General features: G+C 40.4%; 1 protein-coding gene across 2 annotated transcripts in view; it reads right to left on the reverse strand.

Annotated features, from left to right (window-relative positions):
• Positions 1-25,579, reverse strand: part of LOC102371433 (neuronal PAS domain-containing protein 3) — a 200,985-nt gene that overhangs the window by 51,164 nt on the left and 124,242 nt on the right. The gene's annotated exons all lie outside the window — the stretch shown is intronic.

Consider the following 25,579-nt stretch of genomic DNA (forward strand, 5'->3'; position numbering starts at 1 on the left):
ACCGTGACATAATGGCAGTAGAAGGGAACACTAATTTAAAAATATTTAGAAGATTAAAATTTGAGACAAAAGAAGTAGCAGTTTTAAAACTTTTCCTGGATGCATGTAATTGAATTGCCAGTCATCTACAACAGTGAGCTACTACTTACATCCTTGAACATTTCCTTGTGCTTGACAATACACAAAGCATGAACCTACAAGCAATCAGCTGGCTCAACTATAGCACATTCACAGAAGTCTTTCTTCAAAGAAAACAAGCTTTTTCCAGCTGCAAAGTTACTAGTCAAATAGTGATTTAGTTGAATGCACTATGCAACTGCTAAAAAATTCTGAAGCTGAATGTGAAGGAGAGAGTTTCTATCCTTAATCACAAGAGGACAACTAACCAAAAATATTCTCAGGAGGTCCAGCTGCACCATTTAAGACTGCATCCCAGGGTTACCCTCCAGAACTGAATGTTTATGAAACGAAGGGAAAGGACTGACCCATAGATTTCAATTTGGCCTTACCATGGAGAAATAAAAATATGTTCTTAAAAAGAACATAATTTGTATGACATGTATCAAACTGACAGTTGTGGAGATTACAGTCACATATTCAGAGATCAGGGACAGCACAAGAAGTGACAATACAAATTCTCCCACATCTTTTCCCTGGACTGTGTCTCAAAATTAACACAGAGAAATAGCTTCCAGGATAGAGAGCTCAGTCTCCGTGGTCCAATAAGCCTTTTGCCTCACTACTGAGAATTGATACGGCCAACAGAGATCTCAGAGCCAACTCTGATGGTGGCTGGAGTTGTGATGCCATTACATGTGTACTGGGAGCTGAAATCCATCTCACAAAGACAACAACCAACAACTTTTGGTTCCTAACTATCTGAAGTTGATTGTTATAGGTCAGCGCAAAGTGAAAGGTTCCACATTCCACAAATAATACCTTAAACGCTTAAATGCATCTAAAATCAAATCCATTCAAGCTGACAGATCACTGAAATAAAGCAAAGGTGGGGTTTTTAAAAAAAATATTATTCCCAAACATTAAAAAAATCTCTCTTTTCCCCATTACTTTACATCTGGACCTCAGCCAGTGAGGTGGACCAAACGTGAAAAACAATTAGTTAGCATCTTCGTCCATTTCAGGTGCAAGTTTCTGACTGCCTACACCTGAGACAATTACTGCCTAACCTAGTGGTGCTCAACCTTTTTGGCTGGTGGTCCAGATGGCTAGTGCCCAATCCCTCTGCAGGCTGGTTCTGGCCACTGGACCCTATCTGGCACCCAGGGTGGGCACAGTGGGGCTTCACCTGGCCACAAAGGAGGGAAGCCTGGCCATTCCAGACAGGTGGGGGAAGGGGGCTTGGCCTGGCCCCAACCCAGCCTCATGCAGGGAGGGAGCATGGTCCAACCCTGTGGGTGGATGGGGTGTGCCCTAGCCCCAACCTAGCTAGGAGAAGGGAAGGGGGTATGACCCAGCCCTCTGGGGGATGGGCGGAGGGAAGGGAGTGTGAGTTGGCCCTGAACCAGTTGCCCCAGGGGAGGGTCATGGTCTGGCCCTGTGTTAACAAGGGGGTGCAGCCCGGCCCCAAAATGGCCACATGGAGGGAAAGGGGCATAATCCACCCCCAATCTGGCCATGCAGGGGGAAGGTTGTGATCTGGGACCTACCTACCTTCCGGGATTTCGGATTTTGCCAGCAGGAAGGGGTAGCAGTACTGCCACTGCTTCCATGCTGCCAAATTTCCTGATCCATGGGGAGCCCTGGGGGCTGGATTCCAAGACTTCACAGGCTGCATTTGGCCCTATTACTTAATGCACCTTCAGAGGGCAAACAATTTTATGAATATATGAAAATGGTCCGAGAGGAAGGGATGCAAAACCACTATTTAAAAACACATTTTCCACTCTTTTTTGCAAGGCCTCGTTAATTAATGAATAAACAGCTACAAGAAATGGGATTAACTTCATACAAGGGGCACTAATAGTATATTTTGTTCCTTCTAGCTAGGCTTACACATATGCTTATTTATCGTTATCTCTCTTGCTTTATCATGCAATTTTAGCTTACTGCAAGAATGCTGTTTTTAATGGATAACTAGTAATAATATGAAAAATAATCTCATGCTTAACATAATATGCACAAATATTTTTTAAGGAGCCCCTATGCTAATATGTTTGAAGTTAGAATTATCACTTGGGGAAAACTTTTGAGATACATCAAACTTAAAATCCATTTATCTCCCACTTGCATTTTTTGAATACTCCATACCACTTACAGCTAAATATCAGAAAGATTTGTTGTTGAATGAGTGTTTATTAAATCAGTAACTAGCTTTTTTGATCCCTCAGTGAAATGCAACTCTAACTTTATAGCAATACCGTAAGATAACTACAACATATTCAAGTATTACTGAACTTTGGGAAAGTTTGTATTCGCTTTCAACTCATAAGGATGGTCCTAACTCTGAAGCATGTCTTTAGGTCCAAACTGATTCAAATTTTAGGGAAGGTCCAATCTAAATTAATTTTTTAAATTTACAGAGAAAATTTACAACCAAATTCACATCAGTTCTGACAGCTGTTCAGTTAAATTAGCATTAAAGCTGGGAAAGCTCCCATGGTTGAAACATCTCTCTATCACCACTGAGTAACAAATCTAATCATTGGTAAAACCAATTCTGCCTGCTAGGGCTTTCTCTGTACTAGTTCAGCTGACTGGGATTAGAATTGGTAGGAATTATTGGCTAAATTATTACCATGTAGCTGAAATTCATCTCTAATAATTCAATCCCATAGTACTGGGCTATCATGTACTAAAAAAGTATTATGACTTTAATGCTACTAAAACAGAAGAATAAACTGTTTTTTTGAGGACCAATACTCAGATCATGACACATATACCAAAAAATAGCTAGAACAATTCAGAAAATTAAAATAAATGTAGGGGCATTTTTCCTCTGGTTTTCTCTATAACTATTTGTAAAAATAAATAAATAAAAAGTGCACCCATCCGAATCCCTTTTAAAATTGTTTGGCTGTTTCCTAATGAGACTGTAAGAAGAGAAAGGAACAATTAGATTTTGCAGTTACAGAAGGTACAGATACTGTTTTTCTTTCTTCATTATATAATTGTGACTATTACACTCATGAAAGACTAACACATTTGCAGAACTCCTCTATGCAAATCTTCCCCAGAACTCTGTCAATATGCCTCCCAAAATTACCATCAGCTTCAATGGGAACTGGATCATGCCACTAGTCCAGAGTCTTTTTTAATCAAACTGCTAATTTGGGTGATACTGGGCATGTCTACAGGAGATGCTACAGTGCAATAGCAATGAGCCACTCCGCCGTAGTTCATTGCTACTGCACAGTACCATTGCCAGGCACTAACCATGTGGCTATGCTACTGTGCAGTTGTAACAAGCTACTGTAGCATCAGGAAAAACTGCAGCGATAGTAATGCACAGTAACTCTGGTTACTGCGCAGTCTGCCACTCGTGTAGATGCGGCCACTATGTTGTAGAAACAAGGGGTCTTCTAAAAGCCTGTCAAAAAGAACCTAGCTATTGACCTGACCTGAATTTGATCTTAGACATAGACTAATTCAACCCTTCTTATTGTTCAATATGTCACCTAGTCCTACTACATTCCTACTTACACAGAGAGGTATGTGAACCCAGAAGCATTTCATGACAGTAAAACTGTTAACACTGTATAATGACTATAAGAAGTATAATGCTGTAAAGATGTCAAGGCTGAAGCAGAACAAATGCTATAAAAATCCCCCATACTAAAATATATAATTCTTTTCTTAAAAAGAATTCTAAATTAATACCTGGCACTCTTATATTGAAAAACCCCTCACTGCTTGGCCTTGCACTGTTTGTCCAAGGTATTGTAAATACATGTAAATGCAGTTTATGATGAGTGTAGGAGTGTTAACAAGCCACACTGCCTGGACAAATATATATTTATTTTCCCTGCCATATGTTCCCTTTAGTCATCTGTTAGTGATAAGCACTTGGATGTGCTCTGCTAATGTCTACTTATGATAAACAAGCACATCACAAAGACCTTGATAAAACCTTCCCTCTGTCAATACTTAAGGAAAGCAATTGAAAAATACATCTGGAACCTGTTCCTCATCCTTTAAAGCTAAATCTCATCTCCAGAGATGGAAAGATTTTCTTTATCAAAAGGTATCTTTAAATATTATGTCTATTATTTCTCACATATATGTGATGTAAGGAATAAGGACATGTATTACCAGAGGCAATAAAAACCGGCAGGCATGAAAAATCTATGAATTTCACCTTTCAGATTTTTATAAGTTCTTGAAAATCGAAACTTCCATTAAAAAGAATATTACAAATTAATTATTTTGGTATGCACATAAACTGCTATGCTGATTTGCCACATGGATTTAAACAATAGCACCCAGAAAAGTGTCAATTTACACTATTTATCTTAAACGGACATTAACCTCCAGGCTTCATTTGATCACTAGGCCTAAATCAATTTTTTTTTAAAGTTTGATCATATATAAAAATGATGATAGGTCTTTTTTGGGTGCTCTGGCATCCCAAGGTGTACTGTTTTCTCCCCCATTTCACTAGTCACCTATTAGCTGATGTTGACAGTCAGCATTGGCATGGAGCCAAGGACAGCCCCAGCCTGATTACTAAAAATAGACTTCCAGGGTTTCAAGGTTCTCCAGTGGAGGGAGTCAAGGGTCTGCCCCTGCTGTGAACCTTGCATTCCCCAAGCTTGGTAGCCTTTCCTGTGTGGCCTGCAGCCCCATGGGTGTCCTAATGCTGGGTTGCAAGAACCTGGGCTGAACACTTGGTTTTTAGAAGTCTTGGGGCATGGGGACCTTGGGTTGGGGGAAGGGCTTCTGGATCCTGGGGTCCTAAGCCCCAAGACTTCTAAAACTGTATGTACAGCTGGGTGGTCCTGGGGCTTTCCTGGGGCTGGCTGACAATCATCTGATTGTCAGACTCAGATGGTCTCAAACCAGCCCCAGGACTGTCTGGAGCTAGGTTCTGTAAATCAGCTGATTGTCAGACTAGCTCCAGACAACTCTTGGTCTGGAACCTGCTAGGGGCAGCCCTGGCTCCAGGACAGAGACACTCCTTAACCAGCCTGCAGGACTGGGCTGGGGTCAGCTCTACAGGGGTACAATTGAGATGTCTGGCATGGCAGGAGGTCTGATGTTTGGGATGGAACATAAAATTCCTCCAATCCCATCCCAACCATTTTTTAACATCTGCCAGGGTCTCCCTCATAAATAAGAAGTAGTTGGGCACAAAGGGCTCCAGTGATACTATGCTGATGCTATTAGCCATTTTTCTCTTTCTGAGATCAGGTGCACTTTAAATAGCTCTGGACTATCAGGCATTCATCAGGCCCTTGAATTAAGTTAACCACAGAGAACCTCCTGAGTTTTACACCATAAGAATAAAAAGGACAAGCACATAGTCCAAGAACATGTACATTATCTTTGTAACTGTAGTGGAACAAGCTCAGCATTACCATTTTCAAGAGATATGCACCAAATGTTGCCTGTCCTTCATCCATTAACCACAGAAGTTGTGGCCTTATATACCCACTCAAAAGGATGTGTTTTATTTTGAGTAGGACCTACAGGATTCTTAACAGATGCACGGGTTCCAAGTTGAATGGCCCTTCATCAGCTGCAGTCCTCACAAATATACCTGCAAAGCTTTCTCAGAAAGTGGGAAGTGTGTTTAGTATGAAATCATTAAAGTGTTTGGACTCAAGGCATTTCCTGTTGTTAAAAAGTCAAAGGGTACTTTTTGAGATAATGGGGTTATTTTCCTCTGCTTCAAATAACTCACATACAGCTCTTTTGCAGCTAAAAGCATGCTGACCCCATTATCCATCCTTGGAAATAATATCCAGGACCCCATATACACAAGAAAGAGATTAGTGAGTTTGGCAGCATCTAAGAATCTGTCTCATCCTCATCTTTTGCTCCCCACAGCACAACCTTCTCCAAATAGGAAATAAAACCCATGCATGATCCTCCTACAATCTGAGCCCTGCATTTTACGGTAGAGCCACAAATAGTTCACTTAGCTAGTGTTGAAGGGGAGCAGTCAACATGTAAAACTACTGTTATAGCAAGTTTAGTAAAGAAGATTTAAATAAACTTTGTGTAATGAACAAGAATGCATCTCAGTAATTAATCTACTATACCACCATACAACAGAGGTCTGGGGGACAAAATAATGACCCTGTAACAGTCTTATTATTAGTATAACCATTTTTAGTAAACACAGCACTTTTCCTCATTATAATGAAACAAACAACAAAAACAAAAACAAAATGGAAAGTCCAATGAATAAAAAGAAGAAGGGTCAGACACTGCCGACCTATTCACCTTGAGAAGTTCCTGGTTCTGAGGGTGTTTGGATTCAGATGAATCAGATTACCTAACAAAGATACCACTACTAAAGGTAAGTAAAGAATCAGGCCTTGTCTATAATAATGAAATTATCTTTTAAACTGCCATTTTAAAATAAACACTTTCTGAAAGCATCCAATAGGCTGGTTTTCAAGAGTCTTCAAGTGCTCAAGGTCTGGGAAATGAAGAGCAAAGCAGAGGCTATTTAAGAATAATTAATACTAATATACTTTGCTATAAAAAATGTATATAGTATTAAATTAATATTATGAGGAGCTTATTTCATTGTTGACTTTTCATTCTATTTCATAACAACCTCTGCACATTATTATTGTGGTGCATTATATTAGCATTTGCTCTGCATCTGCAGGGTATTCTGTCATATACCTATTCTTATTGTGGTTATTTCTTACATCTCAGAATGAAATCTGAGGGTCAATCTTGCACTGAAATTATTTGGGTGAGTAAACATTGCAGGGTCACGGCTTAGATGTCCCTATGCCTAATAACATTATGTTTTCAGGCTACTTGTAAGAAATTAACTTCATTATTTTCATTGTACATTAAGTTGTGATTCCTTGTGTTAGAACAACATAGGTTTCCTTTCATTTTTTGTGATATTTTATTAATTGAACTGAGGCAGCATCCTGGTTTACTCTCAATAAAGGGTGATACAAAAATGGTATTAAAGAAATAAGCCACATAGCAGAAATCAATATAACATACATAATATCCAATATAAATATTGTGTCTTGAGATCATGGATCACAATATTATGTTTACTATCCTCACTGCAGCTGGCATTACAGAACTATTCATTTTCATGATCAAAACTGTAAATAGAAGCCCCTAACAGTCCACTAAAAAAAGTATCATTTAAATATATGTGTGCTACTGGTTTTATTTTTAATACCTTTGGACCCTTTTCATATTTAGATGTCTTAATAACAACTCAGTCTGTTGACAGTGTATTATTTTTTCATATTCCAAAGCCTACAAACAAGCATTTCAAGAAGAAAAACATGGGGGGGGGGGGGGGGGGAGGGAAAGAAAGAGAAGAAATTAAAATTGAAATCACCACACTATAACCTGAAATAGTAGCCCTGAAAAATTGGTTTTAAAAAAGAATACTTTTTGAAGTAATTGGCACAAAGACTGTTCTAGTGCAGATTGCTACAAGAGCGCTCTTGGCAAGAACATCATAAGCACAAGCAAAACTTTAATATGCTCAAGCAGCCAAATACAAACTGACACCAGGAACCCAAGTGTGGCAACAAACAGGAGAAAAAATAAAGTATCTCAGTTTAATACAAACCTACATACAAAGGGATCAATTTTTACAATTCATGGTTTAGCATATAATACAGCTGTCCTCAGAGTGAATATAGAGTAGCTATACATAAGAAATTAGAATTATCAATTCTGAGGAATTTCTCAAGAGTCCTTTTGATATGTAATACAGCAAATATAATGACTAAGAAACCAGACATCAATGCATTAAATGAGATCAGGTTGAGATCTATTTAGAAAAGACAGGTTTAAGCTGGAAGAAGAATCCCTTTGATATGACCTCTAGAGCAGACCATTTGCAGAAGGATTCAAGATGAACAGATTTACCCTTACATATCTGCTTGCTTCACAGATGTTTTTAAATATAAATGTTAAAATATCTAGTATTGGTTTATTGTATCCTTTCATTGCAGAATTAAGATCTCTGTAGCAAAAAAATAATAATAAAGCTTAAGAAGTGAGGACTGTCTTTGGTTTCTAGCAAAACTTAGTAATTTACTTGTAGGTTGAATTCAGTGGAAAAAAAACAAGGTTAATTTACAAACTACCATAGATCATTCACTTCTAAATGACCTATTGCACAATCTGGTATTGCTACTCTAAACTGGGGATCTGGAACTGCTCAGGATTTTTTTCAGTCTGCATCCCAAAAATATCTCTGATTTACGGCCACCACATTTAACCCTGAAACCCCAAAAGATGGCTCCATTTTTACAGTTTCAGTGAGAAAGATTTTTTCCCTGAAAATGCAATGGTGTTCAAATACGTTGCATTTTTTTTCTCAGGGAATGTTTGAAGTCCCCTTTAAAAATAATGCCTTGAGGATATGTTTCCCCTAATATGTAAAGAAACTTGAAAGCATCTGGCTCTTGAAGTGTGCAGGGTTCTAATGAAGTAATCATCAACTCTGCTCAGGCGCACACACTCACCAGCAGCTTCTCATACCAGGATTCTAATAGTTCCTTTAGTATGAATTTAAACTTTACAAAAGGGCTTTTGTTTTGTCCAGGGTAATGCAAAAGTTTACTGGACTCATTCAAAAACAGGACTGGCTCCATCCTTCTGCAGGCAAAAGATGGTGAAAATGTAAAAGAAAGTTGGTCACGATCGGATGTGTCAGAGACAATAGAGTCTTGTTGTTCTAAAGACAACCAATAATAAGTATTCTTCAGAAGTAGTGTCTTCATTCCTATCATGGGAGGGAGAAATAAAGGGTTTTTTTAAGGTTTTATTTGATGTAGTTCTTAGCAACCCAACCATTACCTTAGGTGATTCTCTGCACAGCGAGCAAGGACTAGATAAAACAAAAATATCTGATATTAATGCATTTTCCCCACAGAGAGAGAAAAGGGTAGGACATTCTGCTGTCTGTAAAGACTGAAATGGATATCCCAGATTTACCTTCATTAAGATAAGAACATACGTGATCTAACTCTTGGGTTGCAACCTCCCAAATGGTCAAGATGAGGTCCAGGTACAGTCACATCCACACTCTCTTTCTCTATATGGGTGAAGAGGTCTCAATATTTTTTGGTTTAAGGTCGGGGTTATAATATGGAAAAGGTTGAAAACTATTTTTCCAGTGCCATTATTACTGAGGCTCTTACAGAGGCAGGCAACTACTTTCTTTGTTTTAATACTTTCTTGATTTTCCCAGCATGGCTTAAGTCCCACTGATTGTATACAGACATGCAACTTGCTGTTTTAAAAAAAGCTCTTTGGCACAAGGTGCATGAGATTTCCTGCAGAACAACCAGAGTGTGATATGAGCAAAACATGGAGTTGAACAAAAGTGATGACATTTTCATGACAATTAATGCCCTTTTTCCCACTAGTTATTTTTGCATGTAGCCACACTCCAAATGTTCCACTTAAGAGACAAAAGCCATAGCACAACATGTGAACCACTCGCAAATATTTTTTGTGAATTTTTTAAAAAGTGCCCAAGATGGATGATACTGTCCCCACCCCCACTGCAGAGGAACGAACATGGGGCAAGAGGCCAGGAGTCTTCTCGCACCTCTGTACACAATCTGGCCTGAATAATTTTTTGATTTTTTGTAAGAAGAAATTAAAATCAAGTTCAAAAGACTCCTCTAAAAATAAAATAAAATTGGGACACAGGCGACAGGCTGATGAGTCCAAAGAGGCAGCTGCTGTGGACTGAGTCAGAATTTCTTCTTTGGGGAGATCAAATGGTAGCAGTACCACAATTCCTGTTGTTGGGGAAGTTATGAGGGTAACTATATATTTTTGCTAGGACTCCTCATGGAAATGAGCTTCACCTGTGCGCTCACTTACCAGTCTGATCCCCAAGGCTATCCTGGGGGCACTGTCCAATTTGTCTCACCAATCTGTTGCTTCTATAATACTTTTTGTCTGAAGTATCCCGGCAATGATTCAAGTCTTCCTTGAGATTAAGCAAGATTTCCAGAAGTCATACAACTAAGTATCAGAACTGGGACATACTTTATTGCTGTCCAACCTACATTTTACCATATTTACTCAAATATAAGATGACCGTAAATATACGCCAACTACTCAATAATCAGATTCTACATATGGAAAAAGTATAAATTTGTTATAATTTTCCATGTATAGAATAATAAATCTGGGGGGTCAGGTAGCCCCCTTGCTCTCTGTCTAGATTTGATGCACTTTATCTTTTTGAAACTGCTGCAAGTTTAAGCACAGGTACTCCATCAACACACTTTTAAGCAGAACTTTTGTACTTATATATAAATAGTACAAACTATACATGATATTAGTCCAGAGCAAAAAGGCTCAAGATTTACCATGTAGGTCATTGGGTTGGGCCCCAAAAGTGTCAAAGTGTTTCAAGCCAGGGTGACCCCCAGAATCTGGCACTGCTCACTATGTGCATGTACCCCAGATACACCCCACAAAGGAGCCATGTGTTAGTTAGCCCCCTCCCCCGCCACATGACTAGAACCAGGTGCTCTTGTCACAAGTCATCCCAGGCATCTTGTGGGAGGAGCGCTCAGCCAAATCTGTGCAGTCGCAAAGCTTTCTCTCATGCGTGGATGACCTCTATCTGATGCAGGAAGTCTACGGGCCGACGAGAGGTAAAGCGCTACTCGACCTGGTACTGGCAACTGGGGACGACCTAATCAGCGACCTATCAATTGAAGGAAAGCTGGGTGACAGTGACCATGAGCTGATCAGCTTCACCATCTGCTGTAAAGCTGGCAAGTCAGTCAGTAATACAGAAGTCCTCCACTTCAGGAAAGCTGACTTTGACAAGCTAAGGAGGCTTGTCAGTGAGGCCCTAAAGGGCCACAACCCAAAGGGGAGGGGAGTTCAAGATGAGTGGTTGCTCCTCAAGGGAGCAATCCTGGATGTGCAAGCAAAGTCTATCCCGTCTCGGAGGAAAGGCAGCAAAAGGACACAGCAGCCCCCTTGGCTCTCCAGGGAACTAGAGGACCTCCTGCATCTTAAAAGGAAGACCTACAAAGGATGGAGGACTGAAACCACCACCGAGGAGGAATAGTCTGCTCTGGTCCGGACCTGCAGAGAGCAAACCAGGAAAGGCAAGGCTGCGATGGAACTCCAGCTAGCTACAAATATCAAGGACAATAAAAAGTCCTTTTTTAGATATGTAGGGAGCCAGAGGAAAAGCAAGGGCAACACTGGATGACCTGCTAAACCAAATGGGACGACTGACAACTGATGCCCATGAAAAAGCAAACTTGCTTAAAGGGTACTTTACATCAGTTTTTTACCAGTCCCATGGGACGTCCCTACCCACTGTGGGTCAGGGAGGCCTGGGTGAGGGAGATTCCTTACCTTCCATTGAAGCTGACCTCATGAAGGAACACCTTGATAGGCTGGATACCTTCAAGTCAGCCGGCCCTGAGGGCTTACACCCAAGGGTACTCAAGAAGCTGGCAAGCATCATAGGTCAGTCCCTGGCATGGATCTTTGAGAGCTCCTGGCACTCTGGTGAAGTGCCTGAAGATTGGAAGAAGGCCACCGTGGTGCCTATCTTCAAGAAAGGGAGGAAAGTAGATCTGGCAAACTACAGGCCCTAGATAGAGGCCTGACCTCTATCCTGGGGAAGGTCTTGGAAAAGATTATCAAAGAGGCCATCCTTAACACGCTAGCTGACGGCAATAACCTGAGGGATACACAGGACGGGTTTGTTGTGGTTAGGTCTTGCTTGACCAATCTCATTGCCTTTTACGACCAGGTGACCTATCACTTGGACAAGGGGGAAGAGATTGATGTCATATATCTTGACTTCAAACAAGTCTTCAATCTGGTATCCCATGATCACCTGTTGGCAAAACTGGCTAACTGTGGCCTCAACCACACCACAATCTGCTGTCTGGAGAATTGGCTCCGCGATAGGACCCAAAGGGGGGGGGTTGATGGAAGTCAATTGTCGTGGTGCGCTGTGACCAGTGGGGTCCCTCACGGCTTGATCCTAGGGCCTATACTTTTTAATATCTTCATGAATGATGTAGACATTAGTGTCAGAGGCAGGCTGGCCAAGTTTGCTAATGACACCAAATTCTGGGATAAAGCATCCACACCTGAGGACAGGAGGGTGATCCAGGCAGATCTTGACAGGCTTACAAAATGGGCAAATGAGAACCTGATGGTGTTTAACACCAAAAAATGCAAGGTTCTCCACCTTGGGAGGAAAAACCTGCAGCATGCTTATAGGCTCGGCAGTGCTACACTGGTTAGCACTACAGATGAAAGGGACTTGGGGGGTCATGATTGACCACAAGATGAACATGAGCCTTCAATGTGATGCTGCAGCTAGTAAAGCGAGCAAAACGCTGGCTTGCATCCATAGATGCTTCTCAAGCAAATCCCTGGACGTCATTCTCCCATTGTACTCGGCCTTGGTGAGGCCGCAGCTGGAGTACTGCGTCCAGTGTTGGGCTCCACAATTCAAAAAAGATGTGGAGAAGCTTGAGAGAGTGCAGAGGAGAGCCACGCACATGATCAGAGGTCAGGAAAACAGACCTTATGATGACAGACTGAGAGCCATGGGACTCATCAGCCTGGAAAAGCGCAGGCTCAGGGGCGATCTGGTGGCCACCTATAAGTTTATCAGGGGTGTTCACCAGGATCTGGGGGAACATCTGTTTACCAGAGTGCCCCAAGGGATGACAAGATTGAATGATCACAAACTCTGCCGCAACCAATTCAGGCTGGACATAAGGAAGAACTTCTTTACTGTCCAAGCCCTCAAGGTTTGGAATAGACTGCCTCCAGAGGTGGTTCAAGCACCCACTTTGAATGCCTTGAAGACACATTTGGATGTTTAACTTGCTTGGATCCTATGATTCCAGCTGACTTCCTGCCCCGGGGTCCCTTCCAGCCTGAATGTCTATGAAATCTATTAAATCTATGAAGTTCAGGGATATTTCAAAAAATGATAGGCAGATGAGGTGCAGGGCAAGCTGCTCTGATTCCATCTCATGGAGGGCAGGGCCACATTAATCATAGGCAATAGACTGAGAGACAGGGGGAACTGAGGGATTCTGGGTTTGGGGCCCCATTTGGTGATGTTGGCCAGACATTTAATGCTGTTGAAGAACCAGGAATCATTAGATATGGAAAGAAAGGCACAGCTGACCTGTGGGACTGAAGAGGAAGTCAAAATGTATTCAGTGTAGTGGCTCACCAAGACTTTGAAAAAGAGTTGGGCTGTGTGAAAACGAATTGGGCTGAGGGAGACTGCATGCAATAGGCACTACCATGTATCTTATTTCAAAGGGCTGCATTAACCTATTCTTGTGGCAGGCATTTTTGGCACCAAGAGGAGGGTGTCTGGGCTGGCTCTGGCCCTCCTGGTGCTGGCCTGGTATTGCAATACCTCCTGGCCTGGTGCTGGCCTCATTTTGCCTCCAGTACCTCCAGACCCGGTGCCAGTTCCCTGTGGAGGGAACACCCGCCCATTTTTTGGAAAAAAAAGGTTTCCATCAATATTTGTGGCACTGGGGAGGGTATAGGAGGTTGTTTTGGCCTCTCTGAGTATTTTGGCCTCTCTTGGTATTGCAGTACCTCCAAGCTCAGTGATCATTCCCTCCTGGGAGAACAACTGCCTATTTCTTTTAAGGGACACACACACACAAAAGGTTTCCATTAACATGTTTGCCCAATATAAGCCACGTGTTCTATAGTCATGCTTAGTGTTGGTTGCATTTAATCAACCGTATAGTTGGTTTCCATTACTGAGCACATGCTGCTTTTGGCAGAAGTTTAATGATAGACAGTGTATTTAATGAGGTTTCCTTGTATGTGATTATAAGATGAGGGGCTTTTTTTCTTCATGCTGATTAGGGGAAAAAACCTTGTCTTGTATTGGAGTAAATAGTCTCTCTCAGTTACTAGCTTTTGGCAGACCATTCATAATTCCTTTAGGTTTTCAATTCTCCACTTTTTCAAATGAGGAAAATGACATTTCCAGTTGGTGAAAATATATCAACTGTAAATTGCTACATCCATGGTAGAGTAAGTATAACTATACCCACCTATTTAAATGAAGACAGAAAGAGAGATTTGCCTTTTGCTCTTAGTAATGTGTGCTGTATTTTAGAATGTTAGACATAAGCACTGCCTTCAGGAGACACGGGATCTGTTCCGGGATTTAAAACAAAGTCACTGTATGATTTTGTGGGCACATTTACAGTAACACTGTGCAATAGCATGTCATGGCAAAAACTGTGCTAATAGCCTACTGGACAGTGTGATTAGGCTAATGCACAGTAATCATCACTAAAAAAAACTATGCACTGGTGCTACTGCACAGTAACTTTAGTTATTGAGCATTCAGTTAGTACTTTAATAAGGAATTACTAAACTAAATGCGCAGTATCTAAGGTGCATTAATGAATGTTTAGATGTGCCCACTGTGGATCATTTAATCATTCAGTTTCCCTCACTGTAAAATGAGACAGAACGCAGAGCAGGGTAGTGCCCTGCCTTGTGCCTGACTTCAGACTAGCACTGCTAATGACTTTACTCTACTGTAAAATGAGAGTGATTATAAACACTTGCTTTACAGGGGTACTTATCAGTCCAAAATGATATAATGGTGGCAGATTTTTAAGTATGGTCAGTGGCAATGGTAGGAAAAATTAAAATTCTTCTTATATGCAAAATTGGCCAGGATCATCATATTCTTCTCTCAAAGCTTTTGCAAAATTTATAAATATATATCTATATCTATCTATCTATTGATTGATTGATAGATAGATAGATATAAAATATTAACAGTTTGAGTTTTTACAAATATCCAGAGGTGAAATATTGTCAAATTACTCCAGTTTGGGGAAGTTGTATCACTCAAAACCAAGACATTTTTGTGTTAAAAATCTTCTGTAACAATCATTTCATCCAAGTATATTATAAGAACTATCAACTCACTTGGGAGGCAGAGGATCTCAACCACCGCTTGGGATCCACCAAGCAAGACATCTGGTTCTTGTTGTAAAGACCAATTTCTATCTCATTTGGAGTTGGATGATCTTTGAGAAGTTCTGACTTTTTCCTTGATAGCTACAAATGGACTACTATTTACGATTTGTTTCTGTAATCCACTTAATGTAGTAAATTAGATTATGGATAGTGCTTATTTCTAAAAATCATAATGAAACAACAAAATTTTAAATGTCAGACCTGGAAAAATGAGGAGCAGAAATTGATGAGACAAGATTTGTATTTTCAAGTGTACACTGTAGAATTATGGCAGTCTCTTGGTTTCTCTGCACTTGAAATCAATTCAGTAGTTTTTAATTCACTGATTTTCCTTTGTTTGCGTATTACAATGTATTAATTAATTGTTGTACTCATGGAATTAAATTAAAAAACTGGCAAGTTTAACACACACAAATTCATTTTCTTTTACTAACATACTAAAATAATTTTCTGGCAAACATGTTTGCCAGAAAATAACCTTCAAATTAACTACAGAGAGTTGAGGTGTTTCATGATGTCTGTCAATCCAACCCTGTCAACTTTTTTTATGTTTGATTAAGCGTTTCTGAATTATTAAAGGGACAAGAGACACTTAAAGTGATTCTTCATCTTGACTCATGGTGCTGACCCAGTGTCAATCTAGATATCTGGGATTTGTATCCCACAAGCCTGAGCATCAAAAGTAAAAATCCATTTTTCAAGATCATGAAATTTTGGATCTGCTGCCATACAGTTGGCCTTGACTTCAGTGGTAATAAGATCTGTAGCTTCATGACAGTTTCAGAGATTTCACACCTGTCAAGTGTCCCTCATATATCTGCTAGTCACAAGTTTGCTTCTCAATCTCTTTTTCATTTTGGATGGCTTAAAATTATACTCATAGGGAAGGCTGCAGGTAGAGCCACTGAGCTGAAAATGGAGCCTGAGTGAACAAGATTTCCCCACATCATGGTTATTAGAAGCTATTCTCAGTCTTCCTACTCCTCTCCTTCTAAGTCTTGTTGTTCTTTCTGTTGGCTCTTCACCTCCAGCAGGTCTCTCACTGCAGCAAAATGTGGCAGGATGTGGGAAGGCATAAACTATACTGACACCTCATAGAATTTTATTGTGACTCTCACAATATTTGGTGTTTTATTTAAAGTCTCAGTTTCTGAAGTCACACCATAACATGAGAAACCCAGCTGTGAATGAACACTTGGTCATCCAAGCTGGGGAGTCAATGACAAAATATATCTTTCCCTTGTGTGTTGTAGGTTATAGAAACTGTAATTCTTTAACTATCAGCCCCAAGAATTGCTACAATCAAGAACACCTTCAACCTTGATCTTTCATACTATAGAGAAAAGATTGAAAATACTAACCCAAATGTAATATTAAATGCTGAGAAGGCATGTAAAAAGATCTGTTATTTTTTTAGTGACATGACTGGGGGGAGGGGAGGGGGAGAGGAAGGGTGCTCCCCAGGGGATGGGGGTCAAAACCCTCAAGCAAAAGAGCATACAATCTAAAGGGTAAAGGACTTGAAGAAGCAACTTTGCTCTGGGAAAAGGCCAGAGAGCTACAGAACCGCAACAAGTGGCACAGAAGGGAAGCAAGGAGATCAAAATGCAAAACATCTGATGCATGAATACAAATGGGAGAAATATGGGGAATAAACAAGATGAGCTGAAAGCTACGCCCATAAAAAAAACTATGATCTGATCACCGAGACATGCTGGGACAGGTCTTATGACTGGATTGTCAACATTGAGGGTTACACTATTTAGGAAGGAAGAAGAGTGGAGGAGACACTCCTCAATAGGTGATAACACTATCCAAAAGCTATAGGATGGTACTGATAAGAGGCTTCAATTTTCCAGACATCTGCTGGAATAACAATGCAGCCACACATAACATGTCAAGCCAGTTCCTAGCTTGTGTGGAGGACAACTTTCTGTTAAAAAAAATGGAAGGATATGACTAGGGGATCATCTGTCTAGTAGGGGATCTTGTCGTGGCCAATGGGGAAGAATAGGGGGAGGATGTGAAGGTGATGGTAACTTGGGAGGAAGTTATCACAATATGACAGAATTCTAGATCCTGAGACAGGGAGAGCACGAGGTCAGCAAAATTAGGACGCTAGATTTAAAAAAGATGGATTTCATGCAACTCAAGGAGTTAACAGGTATGGTGGCATGGGCAGATAGATTAAAGGATAAAGGCACCCAGGAGGGCTTGGAGCTTCTAACGGGCACAGCTGTGGAAGCCCACAAAGAAACTGTCCCAAAGAGATGGGAGCACAAGAAGAACGGCAAGAGACCAATGTGGCTGTATAAGGAGCTTGCAAAATGCCTCAAATGCAAAAAAAAAGTGTATAGGCAACGGAAGAATAGAAGAAGGCAGAGTTATTCAACAGCTACTTTGCCTCAGTCTTCACAAAAAAATTAAGTTGCAGCCAAAAACCTAACAAAGATTATCTGGATAAGGAAGGGGGCAAACTGAGGGATGAGATCAACAAAAGAGACAGCCAGAAGAGAGCTTTTGTTGGGTCTGGATGTATTCAAGTCAGCAACACTAGACGAACATCCCAGGGTCCTAAAGGAACTGGCAGAGGATACCTTGGAGCTGTTGACAATGATCTTCATAACATCATGGGAGACAGGCCAGATACCAGAGGATATCCAGGGGTCAAAAAAAACCCATGGGAAAAAAACAACAGAGCAGCACATGCTCAAGCAGCACGCACTGCTGAAAAGCAAAGCTGAGCTGTCTGGAGCCATGCTGCAACTGCTGGCCACGCTCTGCCTGACAGGATCATCATGGCTGCAGCCCCAGGAGGCCCCCAGAGCCCCAGGTAAGGCTGCTGGGGCCATTCCAGTGCTGGACCCAGCATCCCCTATTGTCCCCAGGGTAACTTGCCATGTGCCAAAGTGCATGTGGCACAGGCGTTCCCCAGGGACAAGTAGCTGCAGTGCAAAGTGTGCCGCTGCAAGTTGTCCCAGGGAACCAAATGTCCACGCACTTCTGGATGCGCCCTTTGAGTTTGTTCTGAGTTTTCCATAAGACAAAGTAGTTTCAGGGCCAAAATGTTTTAACAACATTAGAACTTACAGTCTTCAAGAGCCTTATCCATTGCCCATCTATGCTGAGATGTCTCAGGAATCTTTTCTCCTTCATGAAGTCACTTTGCAGGCTATGGACTATCACTTTGTTGGTGACATAATGAGAAGGAGGAATTCCTCTATCTGCCTCTGGTCAGAAACCTGCCACTAGATCTTGATCAGGACCAGTGCAAGGGTTCAGATGGTGCTAAAAAGGAGGTTGGTCTGTTCCTGGTGCTGGGGCATTTGCAGTACTGAGCCAAGGTCCCTCCCTGACCCACAGTCAGACATGGAGCCAAGTAATTTCTCCAGGAGAAACAGTCAGCGTATTTTCTCTGCCTTTTGTCATTCTCAGCTTGAAGGGTAGAAAGATCAAGCACCTGTTGGGGATATGGTTCTCTCCTAAGCAGAGGAGGCACTGTGTGTAGCTCTCAGAAACCATCATATGAAGGACATGGTTGAAAGTCCAGAAATCAGGTGACTCAGGGAAAGGCCACTGAACAAAGGGAAAAAAGTACCCTGCTACCTCCATTGAGGAAAGGGAAAAATGGAGAAAAAATGAGTAAGTTTGACCTGAGGTGAGTGGCTGAATTAGCTCAAAGTTTGGCTGATCAAGTTCCCACATGGCAAGGCCTTTTGGCCTCATCATAAAGTGGAGGAGAAGGTTAGCACCAAGCAGAGGCGCCAAGCCTCAACTGATGGCTACAGGCTACCCCACAGTAGAAAAGATCTCAAACAGCTTTCCTGGGCAGCAAAGTTGTTAGAAGAGTATAAGATAGAAAACACAGGATAAAGTATAGTTTTTCTAAAACTTGAAGCTTGTAGGAAACATAAAAAGCTCCATCTCTGTCCATGGATTTGAGAGGAACTGATGAACAAGGAGTGCATTTATAGGAAGTGCTCATTATCCCTGTGACAGAGGGGCACAAGAAGGGGAAGCACTAGAGTCTACTTTACAGTACTGCTAAGGGAAAAGTTCTTCCAGTCCAAACTGAAGACAAGTGAAAGTGTGCATATACAGTTTCTCAAGGAAGAGGATTCTCCACAGTCTAAAGAAGTTTAGATGCAAGTAACTTGTGCTCAAAATGACCATTTCACATCCCTTACAATCAGCAATTATTTTCAGAAAATATAATTAATACACACTTGTGGACATACCTGTATATTCAACTCTTGATGCACAAACTCTAATTTACAACCTCTCAATTAAGTTGGAGAGTACTGGCCTAGACCAGGCTACAGTGAGGTGGGTTGGCAACTGGCTCAGTGGCCATCCCAGCGAGTGGTAATGGGGTGGCCTCACCCTGGAGGGCCGTCTCCAGTGGTGTCCCCCAGGGATCAGTGCTTGGGCCTGTGCTCTTTAACATCTTTATCAATGACCTGGATGTGGGAGTGAAAAGTGCAAAAATTAAGTTTGCGGATGACACCAAACTGTGGGGACAAGTGGGCATGTCTGAGGACAGGGCAAAGATCCAGGATGACCTTGAGAGGCTGGTCCTATGGGGTGAATGCAATCAGATGAGGTTCAACAGGGACAAGTGCTAGGTCCTTCATCTGGGAAGGATGAACCACACCTCTATGATGGGTGGTGGTCCACTTGCTGGCACTGCATCCGAGAGGGACCTGGGGGTGGCAATTGACCAGAGGATGAATATGAGCCACCAATGTGATGAAGCCACCAACAGAGCAACTAGAACTCTGGCGGGCATCAGCAGATGTGTTGCCAATAGATCCAGAGAGGTGCTCCACCCCCCTCTATTTGGTGTTGGCGAGGCCACAGCTAGAGTACTGTGTCTAGTTGTGGGAACCGCACTTCAAGAAGGATGTGGACAAACTCAAAAGGGTGCAGAGAAGGGCCACCCACATGATCAAGGACCTGGGGAATAGGCCTTATGAGGAGAGACTTTGGGACTTGGGTTTGTTCAGTCTGAGTAAAAGAAGGCTGAGGGGTGACTTAATAGCCACCTACAAATATGTCAAGGGATTACACCAGGATCTGAGAGAGCAACTTTTCAGAAAAGTACCCCCTGGGAAGACAAGGACCAATGGGCACAAACTAGTTGGGAAAAGTTTAGGCTAGACATATGGAAAAACTTATTTTCCATACATGTAACCAAAATCTGGAACACACTTCAGTCACCATCACTGGAGGTGTTCAAGAGGAGGCTGGGCAAGCACCTCATTGAGCTCTTTTTAGCCTATTACCTCCTGCCCATGGCAGCGGACTGGACTTGATGATCTTACAGGTCCCTTCCGGTCCTTCTTTCTATGATTCTATCATTAATGTACAAGCTGTGATTTGTGTACATGTACATAAAATGGGCTTACAGACCTTAAAACTAGACCTCCTTTTATACAGCAATAAAAATATGTATATATTTTTCTCTGTTATAATATTGCTGAAGATTATTTATTTTATAGGGGGTGTTCCTTAGAAATGAACACTAGTATTTTCATCATTTGGGTTTTAAAGGTGGTCTTAATTCTTTTCATACAGACTAGTCTACATCCTACAAATGCTTGACTTTAAAACCTGATTAGTCCGTTGACTTCAGTAGAGCTACTTTTGGCTTTTGACTAAGTACACATGTAAGTGCTTATAAAAACAGGGCCTCAAATTACTGTGGCTTCTCAAGAGATACTTATGGAAACTCCTGTATAATTTAACAAGATGAACTCCACAGGGTTCTATAGACTATAGCAGGAATATGTAGAAATCACTCTTAAAACTTTAGTAGATCATAATATGCTTTAAATAGTTTTTTTAACCATCCTATAGAAATCTTTAAGAAGGATAAAACTTATCTATTAAATTCTATGGGCGAGTTAGAGATATGATCTATGGAAAGGGTATCATTTTGTTCCCCTTATATTCTGTAAGATTTGTCAATGAAGAAAGGGAAATTCTTTTAACAATGAAAAAAATTATGAAGGCATTTAAATATTTGGACTTGGTGAGTCAATAGCAGTAATGGGCCAGACTGTGCTGTTTTATGCCCTCACGAACTCCATTGATGCCTGGCCTTACGGGAGCTAAACAGGGTGCAAACCAGCAGAAAATCTGGCCTAATGCCTTGCATTATGTGCTTCTGCCACCATTTCTCCTGTTTTGTGACCTACTTACATTTTTCAGTTTTCTTAAATCCGTAGCAAAATCCACAGGGCTCTTTGTACAGAAATGTACTTTCAATGAGTGAGTGCCCAGTTTAGTTGCTAAATTTAAAGCAAGCAGGACTATGGCACTGGATACTTTGCTGGATATATTTTCCTGCTTTGTAGGGTATTGGCTGCATGATCTGATAAACACTGTGGCTAAATGAACTCTACAATTTGTATTCCTACAGCCACAAGTTTATTGGCTTCTTTTTTTTCCCTTGGCTGTCTATAAGGTTCATTACTTACAGTTACTGCAGAATCAATCTGAACTGGCCAAAATCAGTGATGGAATTTATAGCACAATAAATGTACTGCCATACAAGCGCTGTTACACATGAAAGGGCCTGGGAATATTCTTTTCAGCAATCCTTCTACATAGCAGTGTACTGTTTTTATCAATTTAACAGAATCATCACAGGCATATTTTGAGAGGTGTAATCCTGACAGCTACACAGCAGATTTTCTCTGAAGCAGATACTGTTACAGGAAAACAATATTATTGATAAAATCTTAGCATATAAGAACACAGAAGAGAAAGAAACACATCTTTTTCATTCTCCACATCAGAGCTCTGTTGCTCCATTTTCCAAAAGTATAATTTGTATAGAGCTTCTTAGGAAAACATTTTAACACTTCTTGAGATATGAATTAATTAATAGATCAGTAACACCAAAATTTAGAAAAATAGCCTATTAACTGATATTGTGGTGCTTGCAAAATGGGAAGAGCACTCAAGGATAATACATACAGTATAACACCAATAGTTCTACACTTATTAAGTCTGTAAGTTAAGATTTACATTGCTATTTAGTCTATTTTTCTTTCTAAGTGTCTATGTTATAGATATCTCATATTTTATGCCCTTTTGAAGTGAAGGAAGTTTCAACTTTAGCTTGATACATTACAAAAAACTATAGAAAAGCCAGATGGTAGACTGTCCTCCCCAAAACTCAATTTCATAATATGTATGTGATTGTTAATAGGCAGGCACTAAAAAACAATTTTCCTTGACGGAGAAGAGCTGATAAATTGTCAACATAAACTCTGTCTGTGGTTGCTCTAGTGATCTAAAGCTCTTCTGTGAGTTTTGTACTATCAAGTCTGCTTCTTACCATTGTATCCAAATTTATGAATGCCTATGACTATAAAGTGACTGAAAACAACCCATTATGCATGTTTGTTTATTGTCTATCAAGTCTCTCTTCATTAGAAAAAACTTTTCCCAGTGCCCCCTTTTCTTAATTCTACATATTTGGTAAGGAAAAGGCAAATTGTGTTTCTATGTTTCCATCTGAGTTGATTCGACGCAGGAGTCTAATTTTAAATAACTCTTAAATAAAGAATTTGATAAAGCTAATGTATAGGAGGACACACAAGTACTGGAACTACCCTTAAAATGGATAGCATTTGATTATCCAGAAGAAAAATAAATCTCTGATAGCTTGAACAGAGAAAAATAAAATAAAAGGCAACTCAGCTAGCAGCTTCAACAAGAGACAGTCATGTTTCAGAGAGAAAATGTACATGGACATTGCAAAAAGTGCTAAAAGTGAAAGGCTTATTTAGTTCACATGAAATATAATTAAGCATTCAATTCAGGCATGTAAAAATTCTTCAGAAAAAACCCCATCCAAACTATTTGTGCATAAAATAAGACTTGTTTATACTGAAAATCCAAAGAATTAATTTCAGCTTTAAACATTTCTCTAAAGCTGGCAACTGCTGGTTTTGATTTTTTAATGGCTTATAACTATTGAATGTTTGCCTGACTGTAAAAATCAGATTTTATTTCTTGGACTAGTGTGTATTTGGGAGCAGTCACTCAATAGCAGATGAGCTGTGATCGCGCTGATACAAACATATCTGACTGGAACAAAACGAGTTGATGTTCATGCTACATATGTATTTTCAAACATTGCTACAATTAATCAGTGGTAAGACTATAAAACAATTTGATCAGGGTCTTCTGCTGTGGAGGAGACATCCCTTTATTCTATTTAGAAGGAGGTGATAACCTCTTTAAAATAAAGCCATGGAACAATTCATGATTCTTTATACTTCTCTTCATAAAAAGAATGCTGCAAGCCTTAGGAAGCTCAGAACTGGTACATGTTGTTTCTCATCTTTTGTAAAGTCTATACGATTGTTTCATATATCCACTTAATTTTAAAAACACGATTCAATGTTATTGTAGGATAAAAAGAACAATAACCATTGCTCAACACTTCTGAAGGACAAAATCCTGCAGTCTTGGATCCAAGAGGCATGTAGCTGAATTTAATGAGCACCAAATTTAGGCAGAAGATATACTTTACAGGCTTACTTGGGCAAATTCAACTGATGTGCCATAGTGCTAACCATTTCATAAATACCCATATTAGATAGTTTAGGATGCAGAAACATATCAGATAGACATAAGCTACAATTAAAAGTCAATATGCTCCAACTGGAAGGACAGGGGAAAAGGTAATTTCCGAAATGCTATTACAAACAAAGGTGGAAAACATATTGTTTACAAATGATGGAACAGACCTTGGCAGTGTCCTTTTAATGGCAAGCAATTCATACGGCAATGTGCACAAGAAGTTCGGGGAGAATAAAATACCTATCCATAAAAATGTGTAATAAAAATTGTAGGCCTCTTCAGTGTAACCAATTCAGAGCTCAACTTTCTCTATGTGCAGTCTACATGGATTCTACAATACAAACTGCGAAATTAAGCATGAGTGAAAAATTATCCTTGGCCATAACATACCCGGTGCTTTCCTCCCTGGTGCTTTCTAGGTATCAGTGGAAATGAAGCAGGCCATTCTCTTATGCATTTGACAAATATTGATTATTTCCCTTTAGTAATTCACAAAATGCTTAGTTCTTAAGAGGAGTTACAGTAAAATTATAGTAATAACAATTAAAATGACTTACTTTACACAGGTTATAGATGTATTAACGTGCATAAGCTCCAGGGTCAGTATAAGCCTTGCTCAGCTTTCTTTAAAAGCAGTGGGACTAATAAAGACTTCTGTTTTAACTTTAGTGAAATAACACTGAAATATCACCTCATTTTTTATGCCAGCAATGGTTTCTTTTTACCTCCATGATGTCAAAAGGGAATTATTATTATTAGAATGACAGTTTCCTAATGATGCTGTAAAAAGGAGAACCTGAAATCATGACAACCAAACATTCACATTCTGTCTTCTCTGTAGGTTAAGATAAGAGACAGGCTTAAGTCCAACCCTCATAGTGAATCAAGCTTTTCTTTTCCTAGTGTGGTTCTGTACAACAGACCAAATCAAGAGCAATACCCTACAATTCAGAAGTGGAAGTGCAACCTTTCTATTTATTTATGTAAAGGTGATATTTATGTTAAGGTGATATTTATGTCCTGTATTCACTCAATTAAAAGAGAAGGATTTTTCCCTGCAATCAGCATGGAGGAAAAAAAAATCCTTTGTTTTATTACACTTGCATACAAGGGAACCTCATTAAATACACTGTCTGTCACTAAGCTGCTCCCAAAAGCAGTATGTCCTCAGTAATGAACCTTTTAGTTTTGGACTAACAGCATGTATAGTTTGTACTATATAGGTGGGTGCATCTACATGTGCTATTAAGGTGAGGCAATAACATCTAGAACAGTTTGCAGTGGAGTTAATTGCTCCTGGGTACAGTGTTTACACGTGTGCCTGGGACTGCAGCAATTAGAGCTGGGGCTGGCAGGGTACATGGGGAATCAGCCCCAAGCTCCAGGTGGCAGTGCCAGAGGAGCTGACAGGAACCGGGGGTCTGGCCCCAGGTTGGCTGGGCTGGCTGAGAGCAATTTGTGCCCAGTAGTCACCATCCACGTAAGTGTTTAATCACAGTTAATTATTCCACTGTAACTACCATCCCTGATAATACTATCTTATGGTGGAGTTAATTATTTTACTGCACCCTAATACTGGTGCATGTACAGATGGTGAAGATTTACTGTGGAGCTAATTAGTTAAGTCCGCAGTAATGTGCATGTGTAGATGCATCCAGTAAGTACAGAAGTGCTGCTTAAAACTTGCAGCAGTTTCAAGAAAGGTAAAGTGTATCAATTCTGGATGAATTAAGTCTATGGGTACTATATGCAAATTGCTACAGGCATATTTATTTCAAGGTCAGTGTTTTTAAATTTGCTC

Source organism: Alligator sinensis, unplaced genomic scaffold (genome assembly GCF_000455745.1).
Source record: "Alligator sinensis unplaced genomic scaffold, ASM45574v1 scaffold280_1, whole genome shotgun sequence".
NCBI classification, from domain to species: Eukaryota; Metazoa; Chordata; order Crocodylia; family Alligatoridae; genus Alligator; species Alligator sinensis.